Here is a 9768-nt window from a genome sequence, read left to right as displayed (position 1 = left end):
GAAACAGCAAGAAATACCATTTTTAAGCATGAAATTCCACCCCGAGTCAAGTCCCCTGAAGGATTTTTCAATTTTGGCACAAAAAAAATTTTGGCCTCCCAAGCACACTTTTTTCTGACCGCGGGGTCAGGAGTTTTCCTCCTCTGGGTGCAAAAAGCTTGATTTTTAGAAACAGCAAGAAATACCATTTTTAAGCATGAAATTCCACCCCGAGTCAAGTCCCCTGAAGGATTTTTCAATTTGGGCACAAAAAAAATTTCGCCTCCCAAGCACACTTTTTTCTGACCGCGGGGTCAGGAGTTTTCCTCCTCTGGGTGCAAAAAGCTTGATTTTTAGAAAGAGCAAGATATACCATTTGTAAGCATGAAATTCCACCCCGAGTCAAGTCCCCTGAAGGATTTTTCAGTTTGGGCACAAAAAAATTTCGCCTCCCGAGCACACTTTTTTCTGACCGCGGGGTCAGGAGTTTTCCTCCTCTGGGTGCAAAAAGCTTGATTTTTAGAAACAGTAAGAAATACCATTTTTAAGCATAAAATTGCACCCCGAGTCAAGTCCCCTGAAGGATTTTTCAATTTGGGCACAAAAAAAAGTTGGCCTCCCAAGCACACTTTTTTCTGACCGCGGGGTCAGGAGTTTCCCTCCTCTGGGTGCAAAAAGCTTGATTTTTAGAAACAGCAAGAAATACCATTTTTAAGCATGAAATTGCACCCCGAGTCAAGTCCCCTGAAGGATTTTTCAATTTGGGCACAAAAAAAATTTGGCCTCCAAAGCACACATTTTTCTGACCGCGGGGTCAGGAGTTTTCCTCCTCTAGGTGCAAAAAGCTTGATTTTTAGAAACAGCAAGAAATACCATTTTTAAGCATGAAATTCCACCCCGAGGCAAGTCCCCTGAAGGATTTTTCAATTTGGCCACAAAAAAAATTTCGCCTCCCAAGCACACTTTTTCTGACCGCGGGGTCAGGAGTTTTCCTCCTCTGGGTGCAAAAAGCTTGATTTTTAGAAACAGCAAGAAATACAATTTTTAAGCATGAAATTCCACCCCGAGGCAAGTCCCCTGAAGGATTTTTCAATTTGGCCACAAAAAAAATTTCGCCTCCCAAGCACACTTTTTCTGACCGCGGGGTCAGGAGTTTTCCTCCTCTGGGTGCAAAAAGCTTGATTTTTAGAAACAGCAAGATATACCATTTGTAAGCATGAAATTCCACCCCGAGTCAAGTCCCCTGAAGGATTTTTCAATTTGGGCACAAAAAAAAGTTGGCCTCCCAAGCACACTTTTTTCTGACCGCGGGGTCAGCAGTTTTCCTCCTCTGGGTGAAAAAAGCTTGATTTTTAGAAACAGCAAGAAATAGCATTTTTAAGCATGAAATTCCACCCCGAGTCAAGTCCCCTGAAGGATTTTTAAATTTGGGCACAAAAAAAATTTCGCCTCCCAAGCACACTTTTTCTGACCGCGGGGTTAGGAGTTTTCCTCCTCTGGGTGCAAAAAGCTTGATTTTTAGAAACAGCAAGAAATACCATTTTTAAGCATGAAATTCCACCCCGAGTCAAGTCCCCTGAAGGATTTTTCAATTTGGGCACAAAAACTTTTTGCCTCCCAAGCACACTTTTTCTGACCGCGGGGTCAGGAGTTTTCCTCCTCTGGGTGCAAAAAGCTTGATTTTTAGAAACAGCAAGAAATACCATTTTTAAGCATGAAATTCCACCCCGAGTCAAGTCCCCTGAAGGATTTTTCAATTTGGGCACAAAAAAAATTTCGCCTCCCAAGCACACTTTTTTCTGACCGCGGGGTCAGGAGTTTTCCTCCTCTGGGTGCAAAAAGCTTGATTTTTAGAAACAGCAAGAAATACCATTTTTAAGCATGAAATTCCACCCTGAGTCAAGTCCCCTGAAGGATTTTTCAATTTGGGCACAAAAAAAATTTGGCCTCCCAAGCACACTTTTTTCTGACCGCGGGGTCAGGAGTTTTCCTCCTCTGGGTGCAAAAAGCTTGATTTTTAGAAACAGCAAGAAATACCATTTTTAAGCATAAAATTGCACCCCGAGTCAAGTCCCCTGAAGGATTTTTCAATTTGGGCACAAAAAAAAGTTGGCCTCCCAAGCACACTTTTTTCTGACCGCGGGGTCAGGAGTTTTCCTCCTCTGGGTGCAAAAAGCTTGATTTTTAGAAACAGCAAGAAATACCATTTTTAAGCATGAAATTGCACCCCGAGTCAAGTCCCCTGAAGGATTTTTCAATTTTGGCACAAAAAAAAGTTGGCCTCCCAAGCACACATTTTTCTGACCGCGGGGTCAGGAGTTTTCCTCCTCTGGGTGCAAAAAGCTTGATTTTTAGAAACAGCAAGAAATACCATTTTTAAGCATGAAATTCCACCCCGAGTCAAGTCCCCTGAAGGATTTTTCAATTTGGGCACAAAAAAAATTTGGCCTCCCAAGCACACTTTTTTCTGACCGCGGGGTCAGGAGTTTTCCTCCTCTGGGTGCAAAAAGCTTGATTTTTAGAAACAGCAAGAAATACCATTTTTAAGCATAAAATTGCACCCCGAGTCAAGTCCCCTGAAGGATTTTTCAATTTGGGCACAAAAAAAAGTTGGCCTCCCAAGCATACTTTTTTCTGACCGCGGGGTTAGGAGTTTTCCTCCTCTGGGTGCAAAAAGCTTGATTTTTAGAAACAGCAAGATATACCATTTGTAAGCATGAAATTCCACCCCGAGTCAAGTCCCCTGAAGGATTTTTCAATTTGGGCACAAAAAAAATTTCGCCTACCAAGCACACTTTTTTCTGACCGCGGGGTCAGGAGTTTTCCTCCTCTGGGTGCAAAAAGCTTGATTTTTAGAAAGAGCAAGATATACCATTTTTAAGCATGAAATTCCACCCCGAGTTAAGTCCACTGAAGGATTTTTCCATTTTTGCACAAAAAAAATTTGGCCTCCCAAGCACACATTTTTCTGACCGCGGGGTCAGGAGTTTTCCTCCTCTGGGTGCAATAAGCTTAATTTTTAGAAACAGCAAGAAATACCATTTTTAAGCATGAAATTCCACCCCGAGTCAAGTCTCCTGAAGGATTTTTCAATTTGGGCACAAAAAAAATTTCGCCTCCCAAGCACAATTTTTCTGACCGCGGGGTCAGGAGTTTTCCTCCTCTGGGTGCAAAAAGCTTGATTTTTAGAAACAGCAAGAAATACCATTTTTAAGCATGAAATTCCACCCCGAGTCAAGTCCCCTGAAGGATTTTTCAATTTTGGCACAAAAAAAATTTTGGCCTCCCAAGCACACTTTTTTCTGACCGCGGGGTCAGGAGTTTTCCTCCTCTGGGTGCAAAAAGCTTGATTTTTAGAAACAGCAAGAAATACCATTTTTAAGCATGAAATTCCACCCCGAGTCAAGTCCCCTGAAGGATTTTTCAATTTGGGCACAAAAAAAATTTCGCCTCCCAAGCACACTTTTTTCTGACCGCGGGGTCAGGAGTTTTCCTCCTCTGGGTGCAAAAAGCTTGATTTTTAGAAAGAGCAAGATATACCATTTGTAAGCATGAAATTCCACCCCGAGTCAAGTCCCCTGAAGGATTTTTCAGTTTGGGCACAAAAACTTTTTGCCTCCCAAGCACACTTTTTCTGACCGCGGGGTCAGGAGTTTTCCTCCTCTGGGTGCAAAAAGCTTGATTTTTAGAAACAGCAAGATATACCATTTGTAAGCATGAAATTCCACCCCGAGTCAAGTCCCCTGAAGGATTTTTCAATTTGGGCACAAAAAAAATTTCGCCTCCCGAGCACACTTTTTTCTGACCGCGGGGTCAGGAGTTTTCCTCCTCTGGGTGCAAAAAGCTTGATTTTTAGAAACAGTAAGAAATACCATATTTAAGAATGAAATTCCACCCCGAGTCAAGTCCCCTGAAGGATTTTTCAATTTGGGCACAAAAACTTTTTGCCTCCCAAGCACACTTTTTCTGACCGCGGGGTCAGGAGTTTTCCTCCTCTGGGTGCAAAAAGCTTGATTTTTAGAAAGAGCAAGATATACCATTTTTAAGCATGAAATTCCACCCCGAGTTAAGTCCCCTGAAGGATTTTTCAATTTTTGCACAAAAAAAATTTGGCCTCCCAAGCACACATTTTTCTGACCGCGGGGTCAGGAGTTTTCCTCCTCTGGGTGCAAAAAGCTTGATTTTTAGAAACAGCAAGATATACCATTTGTAAGCATGAAATTCCACCCCGGGTCAAGTCCCCTGAAGGATTTTTCAATTTGGGCACAAAAAAAATTTCGCCTACCAAGCACACTTTTTTCTGACCGCGGGGTCAGGAGTTTTCCTCCTCTGGGTGCAAAAAGCTTGATTTTTAGAAACAGCAAGAAATACCATTTTTAAGAATGAAATTCTACCCCGAGTCAAGTCCCCTGAAGGATTTTTCAATTTGGGCACAAAAACTTTTTGCCTCCCAAGGACACTTTTTCTGACCGCGAGGTCAGGAGTTTTCCTCCTCTGGGTGCAAAAAGCTTGATTTTTAGAAACAGCAAGAAATACCATTTTTAAGCATGAAATTCCACCCCGAGTCAAGTCCCCTGAAGGATTTTTCAATTTTGGCACAAAAAAAATTTTGGCCTCCCAAGCACACTTTTTTCTGACCGCGGGGTCAGGAGTTTTCCTCCTCTGGGTGCAAAAAGCTTGATTTTTAGAAACAGCAAGAAATACCATTTTTAAGCATGAAATTCCACCCCGAGTCAAGTCCCCTGAAGGATTTTTCAATTTGGGCACAAAAAAAATTTCGCCTCCCAAGCACACTTTTTTCTGACCGCGGGGTCAGGAGTTTTCCTCCTCTGGGTGCAAAAAGCTTGATTTTTAGAAAGAGCAAGAAATACCATTTGTAAGCATGAAATTCCACCCCGAGTCAAGTCCCCTGAAGGATTTTTCAGTTTGGGCACAAAAACTTTTTGCCTCCCAAGCACACTTTTTCTGACCGCGGGGTCAGGAGTTTTCCTCCTCTGGGTGCAAAAAGCTTGATTTTTAGAAACAGCAAGATATACCATTTGTAAGCATGAAATTCCACCCCGAGTCAAGTCCCCTGAAGGATTTTTCAATTTGGGCACAAAAAAAATTTCGCCTCCCGAGCACACTTTTTTCTGACCGCGGGGTCAGGAGTTTTCCTCCTCTGGGTGCAAAAAGCTTGAGTTTTAGAAACAGCAAGATATACCATTTGTAAGCATGAAATTCCACCCCGAGTCAAGTCCCCTGAAGGATTTTTCAATTTGGGCACAAAAAAAATTTCGCCTACCAAGCACACTTTTTTCTGACCGCGGGGTCAGGAGTTTTCCTCCTCTGGGTGCAAAAAGCTTGATTTTTAGAAACAGCAAGAAATACCGTTTTTAAGCATGAAATTCCACCCTGAGTCAAGTCCTCTGAAGGATTTTTCGATTTGCGCACAAGAAAAATTTGGCCTCACAAGCACACTTTTTTCTGACCGCGGGGTCAGGAGTTTTCCTCCTCTGGGTGCAAAAAGCTTGATTTTTAGAAAGAGCAAGATATACCATTTTTAAGCATGAAATTCCACCCCGAGTTAAGTCCCCTGAAGGATTTTTCAATTTTTGCACAAAAAAAATTTGGCCTCCCAAGCACACTTTTTTCTGACCGCGGGGTCAGGAGTTTTCCTCCTCTGGGTGCAAAAAGCTTGATTTTTAGAAACAGCAAGAAATACCATTTTTAAGCATGAAATTCCACCCCGAGTCAAGTCCCCTGAAGGATTTTTCAATTTGGGCACAAAAAAAATTTCGCCTCCCAAGCACAATTTTTCTGACCGCGGGGTCAGGAGTTTTCCTCCTCTGGGTGCAAAAAGCTTGATTTTTAGAAACAGCAAGAAATACCATTTTTAAGCATGAAATTCCACCCCGAGTCAAGTCCCCTGAAGGATTTTTCAATTTTTGCACAAAAAAAATTTTGGCCTCCCAAGCACACTTTTTTCTGACCGCGGGGTCAGGAGTTTTCCTCCTCTGGGTGCAAAAAGCTTGATTTTTAGAAACAGCAAGAAATACCATTTTTAAGCATGAAATTCCACCCCGAGTCAAGTCCCCTGAAGGATTTTTCAATTTGGGCACAAAAAAAATTTCGCCTCCCAAGCACAATTTTTCTGACCGCGGGGTCAGGAGTTTTCCTCCTCTGGGTGCAAAAAGCTTGATTTTTAGAAACAGCAAGAAATACCATTTTTAAGCATGAAATTCCACCCCGAGTCAAGTCCCCTGAAGGATTTTTCAATTTTGGCACAAAAAAAATTTTGGCCTCCCAAGCACACTTTTTTCTGACCGCGGGGTCAGGAGTTTTCCTCCTCTGGGTGCAAAAAGCTTGATTTTTAGAAACAGCAAGAAATACCGTTTTTAAGCATGAAATTCCACCCCGAGTCAAGTCCCCTGAAGGATTTTTCAATTTGGGCACAAAAAAAATTTGGCCTCCCAAGCACACTTTTTTCTGACCGCGGGGTCAGGAGTTTTCCTCCTCTGGGTGCAAAAAGCTTGATTTTTAGAAACAGCAAGAAATACCATTTTTAAGCATGAAATTCCACCCTGAGTCAAGTCCCCTGAAGGATTTTTCAATTTGGGCACAAAAAAAATTTGGCCTCCCAAGCACACTTTTTTCTGACCGCGGGGTCAGGAGTTTTCCTCCTCTGGGTGCAAAAAGCTTGATTTTTAGAAACAGCAAGAAATACCATTTTTAAGCATAAAATTGCACCCCGAGTCAAGTCCCCTGAAGGATTTTTCAATTTGGGCACAAAAAAAAGTTGGCCTCCCAAGCATACTTTTTTCTGACCGCGGGGTTAGGAGTTTTCCTCCTCTGGGTGCAAAAAGCTTGATTTTTAGAAACAGCAAGATATACCATTTGTAAGCATGAAATTCCACCCCGAGTCAAGTCCCCTGAAGGATTTTTCAATTTGGGCACAAAAAAAATTTCGCCTACCAAGCACACTTTTTTCTGACCGCGGGGTCAGGAGTTTTCCTCCTCTGGGTGCAAAAAGCTTGATTTTTAGAAAGAGCAAGATATACCATTTTTAAGCATGAAATTCCACCCCGAGTTAAGTCCACTGAAGGATTTTTCCATTTTTGCACAAAAAAAATTTGGCCTCCCAAGCACACATTTTTCTGACCGCGGGGTCAGGAGTTTTCCTCCTCTGGGTGCAATAAGCTTAATTTTTAGAAACAGCAAGAAATACCATTTTTAAGCATGAAATTCCACCCCGAGTCAAGTCCCCTGAAGGATTTTTCAATTTGGGCACAAAAAAAATTTCGCCTCCCAAGCACAATTTTTCTGACCGCGGGGTCAGGAGTTTTCCTCCTCTGGGTGCAAAAAGCTTGATTTTTAGAAACAGCAAGAAATACCATTTTTAAGCATGAAATTCCACCCCGAGTCAAGTCCCCTGAAGGATTTTTCAATTTTGGCACAAAAAAAATTTTGGCCTCCCAAGCACACTTTTTTCTGACCGCGGGGTCAGGAGTTTTCCTCCTCTGGGTGCAAAAAGCTTGATTTTTAGAAACAGCAAGAAATACCATTTTTAAGCATGAAATTCCACCCCGAGTCAAGTCCCCTGAAGGATTTTTCAATTTGGGCACAAAAAAAATTTCGCCTCCCAAGCACACTTTTTTCTGACCGCGGGGTCAGGAGTTTTCCTCCTCTGGGTGCAAAAAGCTTGATTTTTAGAAAGAGCAAGATATACCATTTGTAAGCATGAAATTCCACCCCGAGTCAAGTCCCCTGAAGGATTTTTCAGTTTGGGCACAAAAAAATTTCGCCTCCCGAGCACACTTTTTTCTGACCGCGGGGTCAGGAGTTTTCCTCCTCTGGGTGCAAAAAGCTTGATTTTTAGAAACAGTAAGAAATACCATATTTAAGAATGAAATTCCACCCCGAGTCAAGTCCCCTGAAGGATTTTTCAATTTGGGCACAAAAACTTTTTGCCTCCCAAGCACACTTTTTCTGACCGCGGGGTCAGGAGTTTTCCTCCTCTGGGTGCAAAAAGCTTGATTTTTAGAAAGAGCAAGATATACCATTTTTAAGCATGAAATTCCACCCCGAGTTAAGTCCCCTGAAGGATTTTTCAATTTTTGCACAAAAAAAATTTGGCCTCCCAAGCACACATTTTTCTGACCGCGGGGTCAGGAGTTTTCCTCCTCTGGGTGCAAAAAGCTTGATTTTTAGAAACAGCAAGATATACCATTTGTAAGCATGAAATTCCACCCCGGGTCAAGTCCCCTGAAGGATTTTTCAATTTGGGCACAAAAAAAATTTCGCCTACCAAGCACACTTTTTTCTGACCGCGGGGTCAGGAGTTTTCCTCCTCTGGGTGCAAAAAGCTTGATTTTTAGAAACAGCAAGAAATACCATTTTTAAGAATGAAATTCTACCCCGAGTCAAGTCCCCTGAAGGATTTTTCAATTTGGGCACAAAAACTTTTTGCCTCCCAAGGACACTTTTTCTGACCGCGAGGTCAGGAGTTTTCCTCCTCTGGGTGCAAAAAGCTTGATTTTTAGAAACAGCAAGAAATACCATTTTTAAGCATGAAATTCCACCCCGAGTCAAGTCCCCTGAAGGATTTTTCAATTTTGGCACAAAAAAAATTTTGGCCTCCCAAGCACACTTTTTTCTCCCACATCCTCCCACATACATCCCTGCGGCCAATACGCTCACACAGGGAGGGACTTCTCCTGGTGCCATCCACTGGACAATGCCGGCGGGCGACACCGAGGAGTAGGGCCTTCTCTGTGATGGGCCCAACCCTCTGGAATGACCTCCCCCCCGACATTAGAACCACTTGTGACCTCCGCTCCTTCCGGCAAAAACTGAAGACCCACCTGTTCCGATTAGCAGGCCTGGCATAATTCAACTGTCCCTCCTGGCAAACGCACTATATCTGGTTATTTTAGGGGTTTTTTAATTCACTGTATTTGTTTTTAGGGGTTTGAACTTATTTTAATCTGCTTTGTACAGTTCTTTTAATGTCATTCTTACCTCCTCCATGTCAACTGTCAATTGTACATACTTAATTTTATTGTATCTGATATATTTTGTATGAACTGTACACCGCCCCGAGTCCCTTTCGGGAGAGGGGGCGGTCTAGAAGCATTAAATTAAATTAAATTAAAATTAAAATTAAATTAAAAATTTTTCTGACCGCGGGGTCAGGAGTTTTCCTCCTCTGGGTGCAAAAAGCTTGATTTTTAGAAACAGCAAGAAATACCATTTTTAAGCATGAAATTCCACCCCGAGTCAAGTCCCCTGAAGGATTTTTCAATTTGGGCACAAAAAAAATTTCGCCTCCCAAGCACACTTTTTTCTGACCGCGGGGTCAGGAGTTTTCCTCCTCTGGGTGCAAAAAGCTTGATTTTTAGAAAGAGCAAGAAATACCATTTGTAAGCATGAAATTCCACCCCGAGTCAAGTCCCCTGAAGGATTTTTCAGTTTGGGCACAAAAACTTTTTGCCTCCCAAGCACACTTTTTCTGACCGCGGGGTCAGGAGTTTTCCTCCTCTGGGTGCAAAAAGCTTGATTTTTAGAAACAGCAAGATATACCATTTGTAAGCATGAAATTCCACCCCGAGTCAAGTCCCCTGAAGGATTTTTCAATTTGGGCACAAAAAAAATTTCGCCTCCCGAGCACACTTTTTTCTGACCGCGGGGTCAGGAGTTTTCCTCCTCTGGGTGCAAAAAGCTTGAGTTTTAGAAACAGCAAGATACACCATTTGTAAGCATGAAATTCCACCCCGAGTCAAGTCCCCTGAAGGATTTTTCAATTTGGGC

The sequence above is a fragment of the Natrix helvetica genome (genome assembly GCF_964273705.1).
Source record: "Natrix helvetica genome assembly, chromosome: 1".
In the NCBI taxonomy this organism is placed as follows: domain Eukaryota; kingdom Metazoa; phylum Chordata; class Lepidosauria; order Squamata; family Natricidae; genus Natrix; species Natrix helvetica.
The sequence above is the reverse complement of the archived record's forward strand: the minus strand, read 5'-3'. Positions refer to the sequence as shown.